The sequence below is a fragment of the Rhinolophus hipposideros genome (assembly GCF_964194185.1).
Source record: "Rhinolophus hipposideros genome assembly, chromosome: 18".
NCBI classification, from domain to species: domain Eukaryota; kingdom Metazoa; phylum Chordata; class Mammalia; order Chiroptera; family Rhinolophidae; genus Rhinolophus; species Rhinolophus hipposideros.
In genome coordinates, this window is record NC_138064.1 from 16,375,532 (window position 1) to 16,401,423 (window position 25,892).

The following is a 25,892-nucleotide window of genomic DNA, read 5'->3' on the forward strand; positions in this document are numbered from 1 at the left end:
GCATTTGGAAAGATTTAAGTATAATTTTAAAGGAGGTACCTAAGAGTCATTTGGTACTTCTAATGTATTTGCAATAGAGAAGTAGGATTCTTTTTAAAAATACCTTTCCATGAAATGATACAGAAAAATACCTACTGAAATGTGGATCAAGTCAGGTTTAAGGTTAAATTTTGACACTATTTCACAACACTGATTTGATTAAGACAGCTGAGTTCATGTAAACTATTAAGTTAATAAAACAACTGTTTTCTATAAAATGACTTTATGCTGTCAGTACTCTAGCTCTCAAACTAGTATCTTGAAATCCTGATTTGGATATATTGAATCAAAGAAGAAAAGTAAAATTTTGAATGCACTGAGCTAATTTAATCACCGTTAACTGAGCATTTATAGTCCAGGCACAGTGGCAGGTGTTGGAGAGAATAGAGACACACTATCTTTCCTCCAAAACCTCAATCTAATAGAATAGATGAAAATGTGTAAGCAAGTGTATAAAGCACACTAAAAAGAATGCTATGAAGGAATCACCGAGTTAGGTTATACAACACAGTAGCTAAGGGCCTGGACTCTGCCGCGTAACTAATCCTAAAAACCTGAATCAATGTCTTCACCTCCCAAGTCAGTTTCTTCCATCTGTTAAGTGGGGAACGACAATAATATCTATCTCACAGGGTTGTTGCTGCTAAATAATACATGGGAAATTCCCAGAACAATACTTCCTAGTGCATTATTAACATGGAGGGAGTACAGGAAAGGAGGAAAATGTTAACTTTCTTTGATGGGGTGGTGGAATGATAAGATGGGAAAGTAGGGAGACACCAGTGGAAATAACCAAACTGAGCTCATCTTACTGAAAAGCTTGAATGCATGATCCATATTTAGAGCCTTAAAACAAAATGTGAAGCTGTATTTCCCAAAGAATTCCTAAAGCTAGTCTAAGCGTGGAGTCAACAAAAGGGCAGGCACACTGGAGAGGCAGCCCTTCGGGGCAATTAAGGAACCCCATTCACAAGAGCCATTTTTTGACTGAAACACCACAAATTTCTTTCCAGAGACAGTGGGTGTTTGTTTTGCGTGGGAAAGGTTCCTAACATGGATGGTGGGGCCTAAACAAAGGAGTGCAGAGGCTGAAGTAAATCTGTTTCTTCAAAACAGACACTATAGTGGGGCGGGGGGTGAAGGAAAGGAGACTATACAAGAGTGAACACACTAAAGCAGTGTTTCTAAAACAGAAAACTACTGGCATTTAGGGAGCAAAAATTTGTTTTTGCACAGGATTGTTCTCCACCAAAATGCCTGTAGTGCCAGTTATTATGACAACACCCCCCCCCCAGAAACCCCTTACCACATTTCCTAACACTCTAGGGGTGGTACCACCTCCTCCCCTCTGTTCTTACAATTTAAAGCATTAAATTGGTATTAATACATTCTATCATCAGGGTAAATTCCTCCTTCTTAATTTAGCTATTTTGAGGGTTCCCAACCTGTTCACCAGCTCTTTGCCCACAAATCTGAAGGAAAACCCTGCTTGAAAACAGGTTCACCACTTACTCAGTGCCTACTGGTACCCTCCCATTCGAGGGGGCCGTGAGGCGGGAGACGGCCTACACAACTACAGAGGAAATCCTCACCAGATATACACTCTGGATTAACCAACCTACTCCTTCATTTATAAATATAAACCAACCATTCGAGATCACCAGACACTTGAAGAAAATATCAGTGACTGTGGACATAACTGAATAAACTAAACTGGGAGTGAGGCAACAGATGGTGCTAAGAACAGAACTTAAAAAATTTACTTTTATTAGCATTCTCAGAGATATGTGAGAAGCTATTGCCACTGAGAGGGAGTAAATGGAGCAACCCGAGAATAAGAAAAAGGCAATTAAAAATATTATTGTCTCCTTAAAAAAAAATAAAATCAGGCCACAAAGAGATAGAATAAGGTTGAAACTGCTCATCAGGAAAATGAAGTCAAAGTAAACTCCCAAATGCAGAACCAAAAAATGAAAAATATGACAAAACTGAAAACATATAGGCCAAATCTAACAGTGCCTACCAGGAGTTTCATAAGACAAGGTCAGAGACAAGATGGGGAGGAAAGAGTTGTAGTAATAATAGAAGAAAATGTCCCTGAGTTTTAAACACAAATAGAACTTCAGAATAAAAGGCTTCCCAAGTGCAGAGCAGATTGAATGAAAAAGACCCAGATCTGGACACATCTAAATGAAACTTCAAAATGCTGAGGACTGAAAGGGGAGAAAATGGAGATTTCCAGAAAGAAAAGAGTTATGCAAAAGGAACAATAATCAGGGCGGCCGGTTTGCTCAATAGTTAGAGTACAATACTCATAACACCAAGGTCGCCGGTTCGAGTCCTACATGGGCCAGTGAGCTGTGCCCTCCACTAGATTCAAAAACAACGACTTGACTTGGAGCTGAGCTGCGTCCTCCACAACTAGACTGAAAACAACAACTTGACTTGGAGCTGATGGGTCCTGGAAAAACACACTGTTCCCAGTATTCCCCTATTAAAAAAAAAATTTTCAAAAAGGAACAATAATCAGACATCTATACCATTTATTATTGGTAATATTGAATACCAGAAGATACTGGAATAAAAATGTCAAGTGAGTTAAAACACTTTACATGTTATTTTTAAAACGTCATTACACCTCACACAGTTATATACATACTAATATGTGTATATGTGCACATATGTAGAACAAGAAATTCTAATGATATTGAAATATTTACCTCCTCCTCCAAAGACATTTCCTTTCTAGCCTTTCAGACAAAATTTTTGCCTGCATTTGAATATATTCTTTTTAATTACATGCATGTGATTGTTTTATTAATAAAATAACCTGGTGATCTTTCCATATTAGAGCTCATTCTTTTCAATATATCTAATACTTTATAATATGGATGCAACCAAAATTTATTTAGTCTGTCCTCTGTTTTTTGCAGTTATAATCAGGGTTACAATCAGAATCTATATACCTATATATACACACATATATATTTATACATGTATCATTAGTAAGTAAATACTAAGAGTAGAATTGCTAGATCAAAGGATAAGGTTTTTCAATTGACAGATATCAAATTGTCCTTTAATCAGGTTGTATCAAGTACATTTCCATCAAAAGGTCCTCATTTTATTGTTTGTTATAATAATAAATTGCCTCATAAAGATGTATCATAAATGCTGAGAACATGAGCAGCAAAAGGATTGAAACAGTGAGAACTAAATTCTAATTTCATTTTTTCCAATATAGCACTTTAAAAAAAATCTAACCACACATTTATTTCCTTATCTCTATATTAAAAATGACACTGACACAACTCATAAGGTTATACAATAAAATTAAATGACTAATCTAAAAATATATAAACGCTAAATATTCTGTTTCATCTAATATTCTGCAACTCATAATCTCTTCAGCCACTTCTCTTGTGACTACTGCTAATTCGGTATCAATGAAAAATGAATCTCATTAACAGGAATTTAATTATATTTTTTCTTAACTTGAAAACATTGTTTTATAAAAAAATTTAAATGGTTGGGTTTTTCTAATTTAATCATCTTAACTGACTGCTTTGCACCTTGTCATCTTCTGATGACAAGTTTAATTCAGAAAGGAAAAGTAAATTACCATTTTTAGTGAACTTATCGATATTCCTATTATAAACCAAGTGTCTTGCAAAAGCAGTTAGTTAAATTTCTGGAAATCTTACTTCTTAGAAACAATTTTCTATCACATGCAATGCTTTCAGAAAGCAGTATTCTCAAAAAAGGGGGGAGTACAGGTTCTGAATTCTGGATTGACAACCCCCCGCTCCTTTACCCCCAGCATATTTCAAACATTGTCTTACTTCCTTCTGGCCACTATAGTCTCTCATGAGAAATCCACATTCATTCAAATAGTTATTAATGGGTTTTGTTTTTCTGTTTTTCAGTATTTTTTTTCTTTGTCTTTCTATCAACAGTTTGATTATGATGTGTCTGGGCATGAATATCATTGGGCTTATCATTCCATCTAAGGTTCACCAAACCTCTTGCAGCTATAGGTTTATGTTTTTCATTAAACTTGGGAAGTTTTCAGCCAGTATTTCTTCAAATACTTTTTTTCTGCACCATATTCTTTCTGCTTTATTTCTGGGTGTAAAAAAAAATGAAACAAAATGTCAAACCTTTCGGTGTTGTCCCATAGGTCTCTGAAATTCTGCTCATTATTTTTTCAACCTTTTTTCTCTCTGTTGTTCAATTTGCATGAATTTTTATTGATCTACCTTCAAGTTCATAGACGCTTTCTTTGTTATCTCCATTCCACTACTGTTCTTGTACAATGAGTTTCTTATTTGTTATTGTATTTTTTAATTCCATATTTTCCACTTGATTTTTCTTCTATTTCTGAGGCATTCATTTCAAGAGGGCTCACCTTTACTTCTTGTAGCATATTTATAATAGCTACTTCAAATCTTTCTCAGATGATTCCCACATCTGTATCATCGCACCGCTGTATCTGTTGATTATTTTTGCCTATGTGAGTAGTGATCTTCCTGGTTCTTCATATGCCAAGCAATTCTGGATTGTATGCTGTACATTTTTAATATTATGTTATGAAAGCCTGTGTCTTGTTGAAATATTATGAAAAGTGTTTCTCTGTTTTACCAAGCAACTGACTAAGTTGAGTTCAACCCTCAAATTCTGATCTCCTGAGGTACCAATGTCATTTTAGTTTGGTCTTTCATGTTTATCTGCAATGCACCATTTATGAACTTCAGGTTTCATTTCCCTTGGGTAAATACCAACGAGTGGGACTGCTGGGTGATACAACAATCATATGCTTAACTTTATAAGAAACTGCTGTTGTCTACGGCCATACCAGCCTGAACACGTCTGATCTCGGAAGCTAAGCAGGGTCGGGCCTGGTTAGTACTTTGGTGGGAGAAACTGCTAAACTGTTCAAAAATTCCCCCATACTATTTGGATCTGTCCCACATGCACTGCATACTAGCCATTCTGGGATTTAGGTGGTGTTCTATCAGTATTTCATGCTCTTCAGGGTTAGAGCTACAGATGCACAGCTTCCGGTGTCCCCAGCAGTGCATAAACAACTTTAAGTAGAGTCTCTTTGCAGACCTCCTCTTCTCTGTAATCTGTCTAGTACTTCTGGTTCTCTGGGATTTACCAATCCTCCAGCCAGAAATCTCAGGCTTTGTTTAACCCGCTCTGCTGTGTCCTTCCGACAACTGTGCTTGTGACCCGGTTCAGGTGGCCAGAAAACACAGAAAAAATAAAATAAAATAACTGGGACCACAACTCCTCTAACTGAAGGGGAAGGTTTTTTCCTTTGGAGTTTTAGTTAGGCCCCTCTTGACTACTGTAGCTGCTTCAACACTGTGGCTAAAGGATTTGTTGGAGGCTGGAGTGCAAGAAAACTCAGAAAATAGAAAAAGAGGAATTTTGGCACTCATGCTGAGCATCTTGCTCTTTAAGATAGAACTAGAGGGTTTCTGGAGTTTTCTCTGTTCATTCTGATGCCCACTTTTGGGCTTTGGGCTGGATCAGGGGAGTCAAAAAAAAAAAAAAAGGTAAATTCACCCATGATTCAGTGGTACTTACTTGTCTTCTCCAACGTGCCTGCTACTTTTCAGTCTACAAATAGCTACTCCTGTTTTCTGTCCAGTTTTTACCTGTATTCAGCGGGACAGAAAGTGTAGTGCACTAGACCATTTTACGGAACCCTTTGTAAATTCTATTTTCCACCAAATTTGAGATAGTTTGGTGCCATTATGCCTTCAAATATTTTTTGTCATTTTTCTCTCCTTCCTTTCTGTCTGGAACTCTCATTACATGTATGTTAAAATGCTTAACACTGCCCACAGTTCTGAGGCTCTGCTTACTTTTCTTAACATTGTTTTCTCCCTCTTCTTTGAACTGAATACTTTTTACTGATCTTCATATTTTCATTGCTACCTCAAATCTGCTGTTGAACCTATCCAATGAATTTTTCACTTCAATTACTGTACTTTTCAAATCTAAAATTTCTATTTGGCTCTTCTTTTCTGTTTCTCTTCTGAGATTTTCAATTTGTTGAGTGTTGTGAGCCCTTCCTTTAATTATTTGAACATATTTATAACAATGTTAAGTCTGTTAAATCCAGCATCAAACCCAGTCAGTTTCCATTGACTCTTTTTCCTGATTGTGGATCACACTTTCTGGTATTAGTTTTCTTTCCTTTTTTTTTTCCCCCATGTCCAGCAGCTTTTGTTGAAAACCAAACCTTTAATATAGTATAGTAACTCTGGATTCATTTTATTTTTCATAGTTGTTGGGTCTTTTTTAGTAATTCATCTGAACTTAAACTACAGAATCTGTTTCCCTCCATGGTATGCAGTTGGTACATCTCTGCTCAGTTTAATTCTTATTTTTATGTTTTAACCTGGCTTCCTAGGGGTTGTGCTTATGTCTGTACAACTTAATCATCAGCCAATGACGGGCAAAGGTTGTGCTTAAACATCTCAAGTCTGTGAGACTTCTCTGCCAGATGATTTGTGTATAGATTGGAGAATATATTCAAAGTTGCAGCCAGTTCTCCAGTCTCCCTCGTTTTGAACTGTTGCCAGGCTCTCATCAACCAGAGCTGTGTGGAAAGCTTATCACAGCCCTTCTATGGGTCTCACATTTCTAGGATTTCCCTATTAAATTTCACTGGTCCATGGCTTACCCCAAACTAGATCCACAACCTTGAGTTAGCATGGTAGCAGGTTTTTCCCATCTGTTTCCAACCAAATCTATCACTTCACCAGCAAAGCCACAGGTTTTTGTGTCCCCCCTCACTCCCTTTCCTGAATCAAGTCACTCCCCAACTCTTTGGCAGCAAAGCTGCTGGTTTTCTCTGCCAGACCCAAGCTGGTAAAGCTTCAGTTCTCACCAGCCAAGCAAAGGGGTTGGGGGCGGGGGCATCTGGAAGAGCCCTGAAGGAAGGCCACAGACTCACACTGCTCTCTCCCCAAGCCCTAACAGTTTTGCAAGATCATTTTTTTAACTGCCTTTGGTCAATTTCCAGTACCCCTAAACGGCCTTTTTCAACAATTTTGTCCAGTTTTGTATTTACTTTTTGCAAAGGGGAATTGCCAGACTTTGAATGCCACCATCCAGAATTCAAGTAATGTTTTTAATGAAAGATTTTCAAAGTTTTAACTGCACTAAGTCTTGACTGTCACAACTTATTATCAAGTGAAAGAGATCATCATGTAAATTGGTAATACTGCTTCTAATGAGACAATTTTTAGATGCTCATTGTGACATTATTGGAAAATATGGGGGAAAAACCCAAAACATTCTCAATGTCCCTTGGCAGGATCATGGTGAAATGCCCATTCTATGAGTAAACTGCAACAGTTAAAAGAACAAAGTGGTTTTATATGTTCTAACATGAAAAAACTCTCCAAAACTCATTTTCCTGTGGAAAACAGAAAGTGCCATAAAGATAATACTGTGTTATATTTACAGAAAAGTTGTATTTTCCACAGGTACAAATATATTAATATAGAGGAACAGGTCTTGAAAGATAAAGCAAAGTGTAATAGGTATTACCCTTGGGGAAGGAGCAGAGATTGAAAGAGGGCTAGTTAAAAAGGTCTACCTGGTAATATTTTTAAATTGCTAGAAAATTAATATATTTATGTATATACCTCTGTAACAAAATAATTTTTTTTCATTTTTTTCAGTTGTTCTTTGTTTCTTTTTTTTTAATTTATTGGGGTGACAATTGTTAGTGAAATTACATAGATTTCAGGTGTACAATTCTGTATTACATCATCTATAAATCCCATTGTGTGTTCACCACCCAGAATCAGTTCTCCTTCCATCACCATATATTTGATACCCCTTACCCTCATCTCCCTCCCACAAAATACTAATTTAACAAATGGGTTGCTCCAGCTATGAACTGAATATCTGGAGAGTCACTATCACGAGGGTTCCTAGAGGTTTTTATACAGATGCATAAGGATTAAGGAAAACCACTTTACCTAATAAAATTAAGTATACTTATATATAAGATTTTATTAGGCAAAAATGTTTAGCCTCAATTCTCAAGTCATGAATTTGTCCCTCCAAAGATAATCTCCTTATATAGAATACTTCATCCCTTCAATACCCATTCCTTAAGTATTATTAGTAGTTTTTGTCATGGACTTCTTTCCTAGTAAGCCACTTCAGTCTATCATATGAAATAATACCTTTAATAACTCTAATAGACACAGTTTAAATTACGTCTTTAATACCTACACTTAAGAATTACAATGAATAACACTCATTAAAAGTTACTCTTAATTCTTTAAATTTCATCCTAATCACAACCTTTACAGATTTCAAAAATTAAACAGAGTCTTGAAGACACTGTGGGAATAAATGGAAACAACTTATCTTCCACTATTAGCCACACACACAAAATGAAAACTGTAGTTCCTACAAGTAAGTAGCTCCAGGGAACTTTGTTGGAGAGTACTAAGAATTAAGTTCTATACTGATTCTTAATAAATACTTATCAGGCCAGAGGACTTTTCTTACTCTCCTACAATACGGTATTACTTTCTCATAACTGTAAAATGATAAAATAGACAATCTTTTCTAATTATAGTAAATGATTGAGGAAGAATTTCTTACTACTGTTGTTTTAAGGAGTCCCTTTTATAAGAATTGTTTTTGGATTTTTCTGCTAATACTATAAACACACATCTACACCGGCTAACTTAACCAAAGCCACAAAGCGATATCAGCGGTAAATGTCTTAAAATCCCTGATTCTTGACAACTTCTTGGTCATTGAATCATGCCTGCACACCACTGCAAATGCACAAACTAGTTTTTTAATTTCATTTTTAGGTCAGTCACCCATTGTCTTCCACCTAGATTAGTCACTTCAATATTCATGCTTCCATTTCCCCAACTCAATGAATCTTAAGTGTTGCTTTAAATTACTGCTTGAGTTCAAATAATAACCACTGTTTGTATAGATTATTAGTCTTTCCTACATTTTCTATCCCATTTTAGTCTCAAAACATTTCCTTAAGCTGGGATAGCTATTATCTCCATTTTATACAGGAGAAAAATGTTTAAGAGACATGCCCAAAAGTTTAAGAGACATGCCAGAAGTGGGCCAATAAAAGGGGGTGGGGGGAATCAAGAATTCAGTTCAACTCATTGACCAAAAACTATGCTCATCTTTTTCGGCTGTAATCATAGATTATAAGCAGCATTCCCCATAGAGGATCCCTCTACAAAGCAATTTCAGTATTTTCCCTAATCAAAAGGAAGAAAAATGTCCAGGAGACAGGAAGGATAACAAATCAGGACATTTTGCAAGGGATGACCAAGAACATGGGAGTATGAATAGCTCCATTCTATCACTGAGGTCTTGCAGTTCAACAAGTAGCAGACATGAAGAAAAATCATGAAACAATCAAGTTTGGTCAGTGGTGAGAGCACTGGGCATGAGAAAATGCAGTTTCTAGTCCTACTCTTGCCACTGTGCAGCATGACTTTATTGATTTTAGCACTGAGGGAGTAGGCAATTTCCATGGACAACAAATTTCTCTGGATCAACACCGGCCATCTCTCCTCATTCCTACTGCCACGCCACGTATTTGGACACAATAGTGGAATCAGAAATATCTACAGACTTGGAAGCAGCTGCAAAATTCAGTAAGATGGAAGAAAATGAGTTTCAGTAATAATATGCACAGGAGCAGTAAATGACTGCTTGCAAGAACAATGGATGACTGAAATAAAAGCAACGTTAACAGCCAGAAATGTCCATTAGAAACTATTTGCAGTCAGAAGCATCCAGAGATGCGGGATGTTACAGATCCACCGTGGGTGAAAACATACTTCTCAGCACTCTATTGTATGGTCTCGGTCTCCCTAGAACTGTGAAAGGTAAACAGCCATTGAATCGAATGTATTTACTGAAATCTGAAGAAAAGAAAGTATTAAATATAAAAGTTTTCCTTTTTTTTCAAATTATCAAAATTCTTTTCTTTCATATTCTTTGCTTAATCTTTTAGAGTTAAAAGTAATTATCAAGAATAAGAAAAATGCTGAAGGAAGAGGGATAACAGATACAGATTTTAATTATGTCACTGTACATTATGTAATCCCCCCCCAAAAAAAAACCCAAAATAACCTAGTTGTTAATAAAAGAAGCCAAGATCTAAAGGGAATACATAAGAGGGCTGACAATTAAGTTCCCGAACTTGTTGCAGTGATGTTGCTAAACTTTTTTGCTATCAGAGGGATTATTCATTATGAATTTGTACCAACTGGACAAACAGCTAACCAAGTTTACTATTTGGAAGTGCTGAAAGTCTACGTGAAAAAGTTAGATGACTTGAACTTTTCGCCAACAATTTGTGGCTCTTGCATCAAGACAATGCACCAGCTCACATGGCACTGTCTGGGAGGGAGTTTTTAGCTAATAAACAAATAACTGTATTGGAACACCCTCCCTACTCACCTGTTTTGGCCCCCAATGTCTTCTTTCTTTACCCGAAGATAAAGGAAATATTGACAGGAAGACATTTTGATGACATTCAGGACATCAAGGGTAATTAATATATGCAATAACTCTGATGGCCATTCCAGAAAAAGTTCCAAAATATCTCTGAAGGGTGGACTAGGCATTGACATCGGCGCATAGCTTCCTAAGGGGAGTACTTCGAAGGTGACCATAGTCATATTCAGCAATGAGGTGTGTAGCACTTTTCCTAGGGTAAGTCATGAACTTAACTGTGAGGCCTCGTATATTCATAATCTCTTTTCCCATTTTCCCAACTGTTTTTAAATAAAAATACGTGGTAAAACCAGGGGAAAGAATGGTTTTCCAGCACTCACTAGATGTTTCATGTATGTTCCCTGTTTCTCTTGGTTAAATTATAACCTCTCAACAAACAAAATTTTCTGTTATAGTTCCCAGTATAGTGCCTTGTATATAATAGGTACCCAACAAATACTTAATAAATGCTCAATTACTTTTCTGAATTATTTTTCCTTTTTACTAGATTTCAGCTCAAATTGAAGACAAAATTTTGTATAATTAACAACTAACACATACCAAAGTAAAATACAAAGTCACTTTAGGATTAGCTTGAGTTTGTAGTAGCACCGGTATGCCAAAGGAGCCAATTCATTTCTTATGTTATCATTCAAGAGTTTTGGAGGAAAAAAATAAAACCTCAAATTGAAAGCAGGGCATGGATGGCTGTAGTGTCTCTTAAAGCAAACAACCTTCTTTTGGAAGAGAAAGTGAAGGATGTTTTTCATCACAGATCCTTTTACCCAAGGCATAATTAAAGATTGAAATTAAGAATGGTTTTCTAGCAGAAATTTTTCTCTCTGACAAGCTCCAAAATGTCGGTGTGCTTGGATTTGACAAAATCAAATGTCAAGCTTGGGGAAAAAAAGTAAATAGAAATGCAAAAGTAAAATGAACAAACACTTTTATTCAAGAGAACAAATATCAATTTTTCTAGGTAAAGATAAACTGAACTCATCTAATTTTGCTCTTGCCTCAAAACCTTCCTAAATGTAATAAAATGCGTGTCTGTAATTTTATTTTTAAAAGGATACACTTACAAAGATAGGGAGAAGGAGAGAAAAGTTGACTTTGAAAGCTGTAAAACATATGCACAAATGAGTAACTGATTTAGCCAATCCAAAGAGGCTAAACTCCAAACTAACTGCTAGGAAAGCAGGAAATTTCATTTACAACAAAATTTTCCAAAGGCTCAAGAATTAGCAGCACGAGTTACTTGAGGTGAGGAGAACTACAATAAGGAGACTCAGATAATGTTAGGTCAGTATTCATTAGCTGATCCATTAGTAAAGTGCAGCTACCTTTCTCCATTCCTGTATTTTTATTTTCTTGGAGTTAATGTTTACTTGCTTAGTTTTTCATTACACTACTTACAGTAATTCCACCCCATCCTCCTTGCAGGGTAATAATTGTCAGCCCCTCACCCTGCACCATGCAGGACCAAACAAGAGAGGTTTATTTTTAGAAAAAGTAAAATAAAAAGTATATCTGAACAAGTAACAATGAAATCACATGGAAAATAGGGTTCTTGGATACTGAGACAACATATACACACACCTGCTTCTCGCTTTAGCCTGGTCTTGACCTTCCAGGCAGATGTGAAGAGTGTTTATTCTCTAGAGAGTTAGACCAGCCTAAGAGGAAAGACAAGGACATCAAGATCAGGTATTACCCCAAACAATCAGTCACAGAATAACTACAGAGAAGCTCAACATGAAACAGAGCTTCATGTTTTCAGTTTTCCAGTCTTAACAATAAGCTAATAACCCTCGGATATTAGACGCTGAGAAAAGCCTGTAATATGAAAGATAGAGACCAAAATGTACACTCAAACAAGTAAAATCTACTTGAAATAATGAAATTATTTAGGGTGAAGAAAATAAGCCTTAATATTCTCAAAGAAATAAGAGACCACTGTATTCATGAAGCTAAAATAAGTTTGCTACAGGAGAGGAACATCCAGAGGAAACAAAAGAGCTCTTAGAAAATAAAAGAGCAAAAGCAGAAATTTAAAAATTCATTAGAAATCATGGAAGATAAATTTGGGGAAATACAAAAAAAGCAGAAAAGCACAAAGGTAGAAAAACAGCAGAAAACTGGAGGACCTAATAGAGGGCATTTAAATAAGAGGAGTTATAGAAAAAAAACAATAGAAAAATGGAGGGGAGGAAAACATTACTATTTTCCAAAACCAAAAGCTCTAAGTTGCTAGACGAAATGGCGAATGGAGGGCCCAGTGCAACAGATGAAAACAGACTCATACCAAAACATATCATTGTGATATTTCAGAACACTACAAAAGGAAAAACAAAAAACAAAAAACAAAACCGCATGTCAAGAAACAGAATTCAAAGTGCTTTTGAACGTTTCAGTGATGACATCCAATGATAGATGATGATGAGATGATGCATTTGAAAACATTTCCACCCTAAATCCTTTGCTCTGCCCAATGATCAATCATGAGGATAGATAAAAATAATTTGCATATTTTCTTACGGCATTTCATGAAATTAATCTACCACAAACACTTTTTCTCAAAAAGGTTGAAAAAAAATAAACAGACATGCTGACCTCTGGCAGAAACAAACGGGCAGAATAGAAAAGGGGGAGATATGAGATACAGGAACTAAAGGACTCCACCCAGAAGGGCAAAGGTGATTCCCAGGAAGATGATGACAAGTGTGTATCAGGTCTGGAGAAAGGTGAATCCATATTGGACAGTTCAGAAGGCTCCAGGAGTGAGATCTTCAAGAAAATGAAGTTGATAAATTTAAATAAACATTGAAAGGTGATTTAAAAAACTAGCAGAGATTTCGGGTTTGGATTATTAGAAAGTAGTAGATAATGGAAAACTAAGCAAATAAATATTAACTCCAAGAAAATAAAAATACAAGAATGGAGAAAGGTAACTACAGTTTATTAATGGACCAATTAACAAATACTGATACCATCAAAATTGCTAATGTAATTATGTTGAGAAAACTGAGAGATCAGAAGTGTATGTGGTACATATAGAGAGTGTGTATGGGGTGAGGGAGAGTGGAAAAAGAGCTAAATCCTCATTTCCCATAAATGGTTAAAACTGAAAAATTAAGAATCAGCCACAGAAGCATGTCATTTACTGATACAGCGCTAAATGCCAAAAAAAATCAGCTAAGAAGTTCAAAGTAATAGCCTCTGGGGAGCAAGAAATGGAGGAAATGAGAATTGAGGAGCATTGTCAGTCTTTGATCTATCTATACACTCATTAACAATTTTAATAAAAACTAAAACCTATGAAAAATACATCTCTCATGTGTAAAGAGTAAACAGTTTGAATGTAGAAAAATCAGAGAATTGTTACCATTCTTCAAGAGTTAAAAACAAACAGGATTTTTTTTTTTTTTAAATAAAGGCCAAAACCTAGGGAAGAACGAGCTGTCCCTTGATGATATGCTTCATTATATTCTTCTTTGTATACATTATGGCATGAAATATATTTTGGTAAAACATTCCACTGAAATATAACGTGTAAAATCAATATTTAAAAGCCTATAAATAATATTTTCAATTTTTAAAAGATATGTATATTTCTACATTCATAGGTACAAAGATTTAACTTAACCAAAAGGAAATTTTTTAGTCAATCTTATTTAATTCACCATAAAAGTGCTTCTACTTACTGTCATGTTCATCTAGTGCCAACCCAAGTCATTTTCCTTAACTCACACACTATCAATTCTACTCTAAAAAGGAACTAGAGCTCAAAAACCACTGACCTATAATAAAATACAATTCAGATTATAGTATTATGTTATACTAAAATGAGACAGACAGATCTTTGTAAAAATATTTTATAAACTACTCGAATTAGCTATCGATTTGTAATATTTTATTCTTTATCTCACTCCACACCTCAGGCTGTTCTTCACTCCTACTTATACCCACCTGCCCTTAAAACATTGAGCCAAACAGTAAATGCAAGGCACTGCATTAAAAATAAGCAAAAAAATATCTTTTTGATGGAGGGAAACATTCTCTTCTCGAAGGTATAATGTGACTCAGTCGTGTCCTCTGGGCAAGAATGCTCAGGTAAGAAGATAGGGGAACACAGGCTCCCCACATACGGAGTCCTTGCATGAAATGTCAAAAGATTAGAAAACTTTGATTCCATGCGCCCAGATGAAAACCCTACATGGAACAGCCTTACTAATTATTTAACAAAGTTTTAGAAATTTAGAAAGTCCAAAGAGGTACTACCTCAATGAGAGCAGCAAATCATATCCTACCCAAAACGAGAGGTTATTTCAGGCTTTAACTTCACATTTCTTATCTGGAAGACTTCCCGGTTTTAAGAAACTTGAGGAACATGCAATACGTTCAAAGTGGTGAAAAAGCACTCTAAATAGATGAAATGACAATTGAATACTGGTACTATTTTATCTTTTACTCATTGCAAATTTCCGTATAACAAGCATAAACACTAGACACAGCTGGATATCCTTGCCAACTCTTCACTTCTAGCACTTAAGGACTGAGTTGGATAGGGTGTTTTGAGAATGTCGGTAACTAGATGAACTAACAATATTGTAATTTGTGTCTTTCATAAATTTTTTAAAAGGTTACCTGAAGATATGGTTTGAAATATTGCCAAATGTTTTACAAGTCATTTTCTATGATAGTTTCCTGCTTTAACAAAACTTCCTTTATATGCTTAGGTTTGATAAAATAGCATTAGTCGTGTAGTTTACATTCAGACTTAGTGAAAAGATTCACCCAGCGGCGTGGCTGTCGCTTACCTGCTTTCATTTTAATACAGGTAGAGCTAGACGAAATTATCAGGGAATCAAATTTGTCTTCATCTCCCCTCACCTCTGATTTCCACAGCTTTTTCCTCCATGTCAGTGCCCTTCTTCATATTCTTATCCCCATATTTTTCAATATGCTCCAACTTCCCTGGTTCTCCCAAAATCATCAAGGTCTCAAATATTGGGGCACAGTTCTATTACTTGTCCTTTCTTGGGTTTCTCTCACATTCCCCATTTCAAACATTTACTATACTGAATTGTCAGCAGATGATTTTGTCAGACGGGAAAGGAAAGAAGAGGCTATCAATTATTATAGAGATTCCCCTCGACTTGCAGAATTAAACATATCCACACCATTCCTTACCTCATCCTCAAGTCTCAGAAGAAAATATGCCCCTCTTCCCCTACAAGGCTGCTGCCTGAGTAACGAATGAGGCCCCGCCACCCCTCACAACATGGGACCATGACTCATGGGTTACCTCTCTCTCGTAACTTCAATATTTTTTCATTTGATACTTCTGCATTTATAAATATGCTCACATCTTCCTCATCCTTCAGTAAAAATTTTTTAAAGCTCTATTTGAACCCCACTTTCCTTGTAGGTCGTGGCCTTATTGATCTCCTTTTCCCCACCACACCAAGCTTCTCTAAAGAGTAGTTCACACTGGACTTCATTTCTTCAGTTCTCCACCCTTCCCATCGCAGCCACTGCTGTCTGGCTTCCCGAGCCCCCGCTATCCTCAAACTTCTTGAATAAACTGAAGAATGACTTAACTGAAAGACCAATCCCAGTCTGTCGTCACCCTGCCTGAGCACGGACAGACCATCACTGTGGACGGTGTCCCTCAGGTTTTCATTCTTGTCTTGAGTTACCTCATTCACATCTAGGGCGTCAACTAGTTTCTACATGAATGTGATTTCCCAATGTTAGTTACAGCCCTCACCTTTCTCTGACTACCTTCTTAACACACTTACCTGGGAGTCCAAAAGATGGGCGCTTTCATTTCCCATTTTCAAAACGACTCACCCTAACGATGCCTACTCCTCCTACGGATTCTGGCTCCCATCATTGTGACATCATCTGACATCAACACCCACCCTTTCTCCAAAGCTTCAAATTTCACAATCATGTGATTTCTCTCTTCTTCCAAACTTCCAGACATCTAATTTTTCTCAAAAATCTTTTCATTCTTCTTCTGTGCTTCATAAAACTCTCAAATTCATCCTCATCACAATTTCTACTCTCCAACCTTTGCTTTATAGAGTTTTTATCTTCTTTTGCCTAAACTATTTTAAAAGCCTCTTAATTGTCTACTTAATCCCCAATGTGTCTCCCCACTAATCACTGCTCCATACTACATCCAGAAGTATTCTGGTTCAAGTGCAGAACTCACAGAAGAGTTAGATCGACAGAGTCTTTTGAAAATAGCTCAAATGGGTAGTGCTGTTCCTAATTTGCTCTCACAATGTAGTAGTCCTACTTTGAATAAATTTTTTTTGACCTAACGAGTAATTAACAAAGCAGGTCGAAGCCTCATTACTTTAAGAAAATATGTAGTAACATAAACTGAACCAGCAGAAATGTCTGAAAGTGTTTTTACACAATGAACACTAATAAACATGAAATATGACTATAGGATCACTGCCAGATTTTGTTAAATGTGCAAATTTGAATCTTTTTTTAGTATCTCAAAACTAGATTATTTTAGAATAAATTTCACCAATAGTTTTCTCTTTTCAAGATAACACTTTACATATGCGTTTACAAAAATACCTAAAATTCATAACAGACCCATCCAGTGATAAACTGGTTCCTAAATTCAGCCATGATGGAGGTGAGTGAGAGAAAGTAACCTTAAACAACTGCCTCAAAATCGGACTCGCACTCTCCCACTGTTGTCATTTACTCTAAGCCACTGTCACCTATTGTCCATTTACAGTGTTTCCCCAAAAATAGGACCTAGCCAGACCATCAGCTCTAATGTGTCTTTTGGAGCAAAAATTAATGTAAGACCCGCTCTTATATAAGACCAGGTATGATATGATATGACATATGATATACGATATATGATATGATATATGATTCCAGGTCTTACATTAATTTTTGCTCCAAAAGACACATTAGAGCTGATGGTCCGGCTAGGTCTTATTTTCAGGGAAACACGGTGTTACAGTAGTCACTGGATTCATTCCTCTACTTTCACTCTAATTGTCAACAATATTCTCCAGAGTGACTAGAGCCATCATTTTAAAACATAAAACAGATTCTGCTACTCTTCTGTTAAAACTGTTCAAAGGCTCCCACTGCACTTAGAAAAATACTCAAACTCCCATCCACAGCCTACAAGAGCCTTCCCGATTTGGCAACTCCGCACCCCTCCGAGTTCATCTTCTACAGCTCTCCCCCTTGTCTGCTCACCTCCAGTACACCGGCCTTCCTCCTGCTCTTCAAACACTCCCAGTTTATTTCCCAGCTCTCATTTCTCATCTTCACTATTTTTTGTTCTCTCCGCTTGAAATGATCTTCCCAGATATCCACACGCATATCCCTTATTCTTTTTTTGTCTCAGTATAAACATTACCTCCACAGAAAGTGACTCCAAACACCCAATCTGAACGGGTCACCCTCCTCTCACACCTTCAGCCACTCTCCCTGTTAGTTTCATTTTCATGGTAATACTCACCTGAAACTATCTTTGCTTGTTGTCTCTCTCCCCTTACTAGAAATTCACTCATCGTCCTATCTCCTCTGACACAGGACGGTACCCTCACACACAGTAGGCATTCAGATATTGATCAATTAATAAATACATGCTACCTTCTCTCAAAGCTCTATCTCCTGAGCTTCATACTTTCTTGCCTAATTTCTGTAAATATGTCCCATGGGCACCATAAACGCAACAATGTCCACAACTTACCACAGTACTTCCTAAATCTGTCTGCCTGTGATATTCCCTATCTTAATTAGGCATGCCTGCTCAATGTCCTTTATTCCCTCCATCTAATCTGCCACCAAGACCTTCAGTGGGATATCTTGCATCTTTCAAACATATTCCTTTTCTCTATGTCCACTGTCACTGCCTCAGTTCACACTCATTATCTCTCACTTAACTTCTACAACTTTCTATTTATTTTCCTTACATCATCTATCCCCAATACCACCATTAGTGTGAGCTTTCCAAAATACAAATTTGACCATATATCTCCCTTGGTTGAAATCATTCACCAGTTCCCCATCACCTACAAAATCCAAATTACTCGATATGTCCTAAGGGCCTCACATCCCTCCTTTACAGGATGTTCAAACATCCTTTCTTCTATTTCCAGCCACAATGGGCCATTTGCTCTTCCCTAAATCCACTGCATCATACTACAGAGACCCCATCTTAACTGTCTCAAATAAAGCCTTTTCCTGACTCATCCTAGCAGATTTAGAGTAATCGGTACTACTAGCTAATACAGTTGCTCCTCATTATTCGTGGAGTTTGTATTTGTGAATTTGCCTACGTGCTGACATTTACCTTTAACCCCAATATCAGTACTCGCAGTGCTCGTGATCATCTGCGGACAGGCACAGAGAAGCTTTGAGAAGGTGACCTGAGTGAAGGGTGTGGCCCCAGCTAAGGTGCCACAAGGCAAACGTTCTGCCGTCTTGTTTCGGCTGTCACTCTAAAAAACAAGTACCCTTTTTATGGCCTAGTTAGTGAAATGGTTTTCACATTTTTTGCATTTTTGTTGGTGATTTCGCTGTCTAAAATGGCCCTCAAGCATAGTGTGTAAGTGCGGTCTAATGTTTCTAAGCACAAGGCTGGTCGCGTACTTTACGGAAAAAATACATGTGTTTGATGAGGTTCCTTCAGTCACGAGTTATAGTGCTGTTGGCCACTCAATATTAATGAACCAACAGCATACACCTATTAAGGTGTCTTTAAACAGAAACACACATACAACAAGGTTACGTACTGACCAGCTCATGAATACGTGATCAGAGGCTCATGGAAACCTAACCCTGTATTTCCCCTGCAAACAATGGGCTGGTATTTGCTAATGCAGTGTTCACAGAGAACTCATAGACCAGAACTACCACAAATCACAAATAACAACAATTAACTGTACTTTCATTTATTAATATACGTCTGTCTCCACCACAAAACTAGTGGGTTTTCTGAGGCCAGAAATCGCATTTATTTATCTTTGACCTCTAACTCTTACTATAATGCCAGAAATACTGACATTAATATTCAATGCATGTAATTTTTAAAATCGTGGTACTTCACCATTGTAATGTGATCTGCCCTATATGTTTAGATTTCATCGTAAGGCCCCCCACCCTGCTGCCTACACTGCACAGAGGCCTCGCTCAACTGCAGTTAATGGTCTGAACTCCATCTTCCATCCCTGCCCTTTCACCTCTTTATAACCAAAGATTATGCTCTTTAGGTTCGAACATAAAAATCCCAGTTAAATGAGAAAGCATTTACAGAGATTTACTTTTCATCAGGTCAGTTAGCCCAAATGGGCTCAGACCTAAAAACTATTAGACAAGCTTCCACACAAAATGGAAGACTGAGCACACATGCCGACATTTCCTACCTCCTGAAATAACAGAAAAGATACTTTTTAAAGAGAATAAAATGCCAACAATACTGGAGGTAAGGTGGGAGAGAAATGAAAGAGACAGAGATTAGCAAACCAGAAACTTTAGGAAATTCTTAGAAGTTAGAAAGCAAATGAATGAGGCTTGCATGTTCAGCAAAAAGATAGACTTGATAATCTGGAAGTAATTTTCTCACAAAATAGCTAGCAATGCTAACTAAAATATCAAAAACATCTTCTCAAATACAAAAACAAGTCCCCAGAAAACCTCCACAGGCCAACATGAAGAGGATAAAAAAACAAACTTCTAAAAGCAGGTGCTGAAGCCGTGTCTGCTCTAGGTACAGACGTGAGTACATACAAGATCAGGCCAAGTTCAGGCTTTAGTGTCTGGTAAAGATGGAGAATTGCAATTTAGATCCCTCCATATAAAGCTGGGATCTTACGGGACGAACCCCCTTGTGAAAGAGTGACCGGGCAAAGAGGTGTCTGTTTGCAGAGGAAGACAACAAGAAAATTAGTCTGTCTCGGCTTGGCCTCCATATTAAGGGGAAATATCACCTGAGAATGTGTACATAGCCTACTCTCAAAGATTCAGGGTTCCAATATACCTACCTAGTTCAGGAAACCCCAAGCAGAGAAATGACAAAGGTGCCAAAGAAAAGCCTTAGGAAATCCTCCCTGGAGGAATGTGCCTGCTAACCAGGCGGCACAGGGTCCCCTGAATAAAACTCAGCCAAGCATGAGCTCACAATTCGAAAATCACAAAAAACACTCAAGGGGGAAAAAAAAGACAGGTCACTGAGAACACAAGAAAGTAATACTGTCATAAAGGAAAGCAGATAAGATTATGAATAAACATTATAATCTAAGACATCAGAGATAAGCACAGTTCTTTCCCTTGGCTTTTCTCTGGGCCTCCATTAAGAAGTGCATGTGTGCTTAATTTTTTTTTTAACGGCAGAATCAATAGTTATTGTATAAAGTTGAAAAATAGGCACTCTTTTAAGACAGGTAGTATAATTTAAAATTTACAATACTCTCACCCAGGGTAAGTACCACCCCCTCCCCAAGAAGCATCTGGAAATGTATGAGGACATTTTTGATGTCCCAATGGCTGTTGCAGAGAACCGGGGCACTACATTTTAAGTAGTGTTCAGGACAATCCCAAATGATGGAATACAGTACTGCCAAAAATGGCAATTGCAATTTGTTGAGAAATACTTTACTTAAATCCGAAACTGTTACCAATGATTAACTCTATAAGACTGGGAACAGAAATTTTAAATTGTCATTGTACATTAATTCTTCTGTACTATTTTAACTCTGTTTACTGTGTAACAGTAAGATTTAAAAGTTTGATTAGAAATAAATGTGCGTAAGTAATTCAGGAGAAAGCCGTTCTGCCCATCGGTCAATGTAATGACCAAACCTACAGGCAAATGGTTTGTTCAGCGCACCAAGGACAGAAGTTCACTTGACTACCCTGTAATTCCTAGACTCAGAAAAGCAGTCACTTCAAACACTTAAATATTTCTTAGTTAAAATACCTTCAGAATTAGAACAGGCTTCCTGATGTTGGCTGTGTGCTCAGAGCAGGGACCACCTGACAGCTCTTTTGGGAGGCAGCAGCTGCAGCCCCAACGCTCTCCATGGCTGGCAGAGTCGAAGGAAGGATTCAAGACTCAAAACAATAACCATGGACACATTTGAAGCGGTGAGGTAGGATGGTTCTGGGGTGCAGTTCAATAATATACCACTTAGTAAACTAATGAAAGCCTGTTAATTGTTAACAATTTGATCAGTGAGGCAGATGGGTTTTAGACTGATGGAAGGCCAATAGATGAAACATTTGTACACAAGAAAATCGAAGATTAAGATATAATTGATGTGTACTAAGCAGACAGGAAATAATTATTAAAAAGAAAACTTACACCTATCCCAGAACTTTGCTTTTCAAAGATGACAAACTGTCAACACACACACATACACACACACAAGTGCATGTGCACAATTTGGATTCACCATCCTGACTAGTATGTAATAGTTTGCTCTATACTTTTGCTTTCCCTCTCTGTTCCTTTATGGTACATAGAATAGCTAGTATACACAGGCATACTACACTTATATTTTACTAAATGGCCAATATATTTAGATCAACATCAAACTTAGTTAGGGTGAATAAAAAATAAACTAGTTCTTTGAAAATATCTCCCTTTTTCCATTATTGATATATTCGTTCAATTTATCTTAATATTTCAGTGAGTTATTTCGCTGTGTAGTGTAACAATAAAACAAAAATCCTTGCATTCCTTGTATCATTCTAGGATTTCAATGTTTTTCACTTATTATGCAACCATTATAAACCTTTTTGTATGTAGCTGTTATACATAGGGCAATCTTTTATTGATAAGCTAGAATAAAATTATTCTTTAAAAAGAGCTATTATGTGGTCTTTGTTAAGCATTTTATTTAAATAAACTTCTTGCATATAGAAAGATTATAACAGGTTCAAATATTGTCAAAACAATTCTTGCATTAAAAAAACTACAAAAAGCACTATCAGAAAAAATCTGACTCAAGAACTAGGTCAACCTAGACCTGGGACTTGAACCACAAGAAAAGTCTTCTTGCAAAAGTACTTAAGAAAGCACATCAAGAGGCCCACAGAATTTGCAAATAGGGTGATTCCTCAAGAATTTAATTAGCAAAAGGAAACACATGATACATAAACTTAGCAGAAAAAAGCCACTCCAAAAGAAGATAGTTAGAAGTCTTCGAAAATATTTGTCTAAGCAAAGTGTCAAAGATATACCCTTAGGATAATAACATAATAAAGAAAACAGTGACACTCAAGTATATTGTAAGCTGTTGGAAGAAAGTGTGTTAACAGAAGGACAGTATCTGGTAAAGCCTAGAGAAAAGGAAGTAACAAACTGACCCAGGTCTGTAAAATTGCCCTGGGTGGTTACCGAGTGGGGAGAACTCGCCTACTCTGTACCCCGGGTTTCTCAGTCTTGGTACTATCGACATTTGGGGCCAAATTTTTCGTTTTAAAATCTAGCTTTCTATCCAGTCAACCTAATTCTTCTATTCTCTAATTAAACTCTGCTCTAACCACATTGATCCTTTTACACTTACGCACAACCAAACCACACGTCTCATTCCCACCTGACTGCCTTCACTCATGTTACCCCCACCAAACAATATTTTTTTCTTGGCTATTCAATATCTAATCAGTTTATGACCTTCTTATTGCTTTTTTAGAGTCAAAATTTTAGAGTTAAAGGGGATCTTAAGACTCATCTCAAAATTAATTCAATGAATGGTGAGTCCCTCCCTACAGATAAGAATCTTTTTTCCTAAACTCTTTCAGAATGTACAGTCTGCTGCACATGATAAAACGCTATTTATATGCTAATCTGTGTTGCTTCCTAATTTGTTCAATAATAAATATTAAGCATAGCCTACCACCATGGGACAATGCTTGGCTGAGGGACTACAAAGACAGTTTCTTTCCTCAAAAAAACTATGTAAAGTAACCTTTTTTATTATGTGAAATTCTGGTATACACATACACACACATTTACTTTTGGTGAAAATTTCTACTCGAGTAACAAATTCTAAGTTGCTCTTTTTGGAGATATTCTGGGAAAGAGGAAAATGCATATAAAAGAAGGGAAGATAAAAAAGAAGGGAAATAAAGAGATAGCAGAGTAGGAATAGAAGATATTTGCAGTGCACTCTTAGAAGCAGAGACAAATGTCCAGCCTTCGATCTAAAAGCGGTCTGTTGGGAAGGAGACAATGGAGATGAGAAGGACAGACAGCCAAGTCAGGGTTCCATTATGTTATGTTCTGATGAGTACTGGCATCAAATTATCCTGGGTGGAAAAGAACTATAAATACCCACTCTGCGACAGCAAACGAAATGAGTTAAATCAAGGTTACTAAAAGCTTACTTTTTAAAAATCTCAAACATCCACGTTATCCTATCTCTAGAACCGTTGGAACCAGAAGTTGGAGTTAGTAACTTGTAAGTGAAAATAAGAAAGACTCTGAGTAAGACACCCTAATAAATGCTACTTAAGATTTATGAGTATTCATTCACCCTCCCACCCCCAGACTGGGAATCCTGAAAAGTTTCTTTCAAGAAAGTAGTGGTAAATGGAAACTAATTGTAGAGTACCTGGCATTTCCAAATTGAATTGCATAAAATGTCACTGATAATCTGTTTGACATATTGTATTTAATGTTTTAATTGGGTGAACATTAAAAGTTTATAAGGATTTTTAAGGGTTCATTCACAATCTTAGCTACTTAACCTTCTTTCCCCCATAACATTTTAAATTCCTTCCGGGACAATTTCTCTACCTTGGGGTCTTCGAGACCCCAACACAAAGGATGACCAGGGCCTGTGTGCCCCACAAGGTGTTCCCATCTTCTTCAAAACATGGTCGAATTTTTTTTCATTTACTCCCCCATTCCAAAAGATTACTGGTTTTGAAAAGAAAATGAAAAACATTTGAATCAACTCATATAAAAACATGCATGACCATCGTTCAATTTCTAAAATAAGCAATTTCAATGCATTAAATTTATTTAACTTAGTTATTACCCAAGTTTCTTACAAAGTCCCAGAGAGAAGGACATTTAATAAAAGAATAAAAAGGCAAATAATTTTATTTATGTAAAGCTAAATTTTCCATAAAACATTTTATTATATGTATACAGGCATACATATTCTAGGTAAACTAAAAAGACAAATACACTTGAAGACAACTACATTAATTCAAAACACTCAAGAAGCCTTATCATGTGATAATGAACCATTGTAAACATATGTAAGTATGGTCATTTTTTTTTTCATTCAAAATGAAATGCTATCTTATCAAACACTATTTACTTTTGTGGACTTTTAAGCGAAAAGCAGGAGAAAAACTCAGGATTGTGTGAATTTTATACAATCTTTAGATTATGTTGGAAGGAATCTTTGAGGTCACATAGTCATCACCCAATATTTAATTTGCCTTTGTAAACACACTGAAATGTCATGTAAAAATAAGACTTATTAACATTAGTCAACAGCACATCATTTATTGGACTATTTTAAAAGCAAAGTTCTTTTAAAAATATTTACTAAATGACACATAGCTCTTATACTGAAAAGAAAAATATGAAAGTTATGAATCAAGCAAAGCCAACTGAAAACACATTCACTCAACAAATATTATTCGCTCTACATATAACACTGTACCAGGCAGTAAGAGAAGGAAAGAATGCTGACATTTACTGAACGCTTGAAACGTACCAGACTCTCTGCTAGACACTTTACTTATATTATCCAATTAAAGTCTTACACCAATGCTGTAAAGCAAATATGACAAGCCCTGTTTCAGAGGTGAGGTGTACTGAGTTCAACAGTAACACCGACATAGCTGTGCTGCAGCAAGCTTACTGTGTGTACCACGTACACCTACGTGTCCTGAACGAGGGAAAGAGCTGGGAGTTAGAAAACCTGGGATTACAACCCACGTCTCTAACTTCTGCCATGATGAGTAAGAAAATAATAAATAAAATGAAATAAAGTACCTAATTTCAAGGAGTTGCATGATTTAACTATATAAGAAGCAGTGAAAACGAGCAAAACTGCAGGTAATCTTTAATATAGTTAATGAAAAGCCAATGTTTCCATTAGCAGAAAAGTAATTCAAGCATTAAGTCCGTAATAGCAATAAAGTATTTACAATATTATCCTATAATTTATAAACTCTGTCGTTATTGTATTAAAACAAAAATTTCTAAAACTCCCAAAAGTTTGGAAGCAACGGTGACATTAGCTCTCATTATATCACCAGATTAAAAGCTATTCAAATGAGCTGCAACTGGGGGTAGTTGT

At 36.5% G+C, this 25,892-nt stretch overlaps 1 protein-coding gene across 10 annotated transcripts in view; it reads right to left on the minus strand.

Moving 5' to 3' along the window:
- The window catches only part of PALS2 (protein associated with LIN7 2, MAGUK p55 family member), a 98,310-nt gene that overhangs the window by 62,267 nt on the left and 10,151 nt on the right, over positions 1-25,892 (minus strand). Inside the window, exon 1 of one of the 10 annotated variants that reach the window (XM_081079521.1) lies at positions 12,169-12,240. The exons of the other annotated variants lie outside the window; for them this stretch is intronic. The gene's annotated coding sequence lies outside the window, so the exon portion shown is untranslated. Of the gene's footprint in view, positions 1-12,168; positions 12,241-25,892 lie in introns of those variants that run through there. 10 annotated transcript variants of the gene reach the window in all.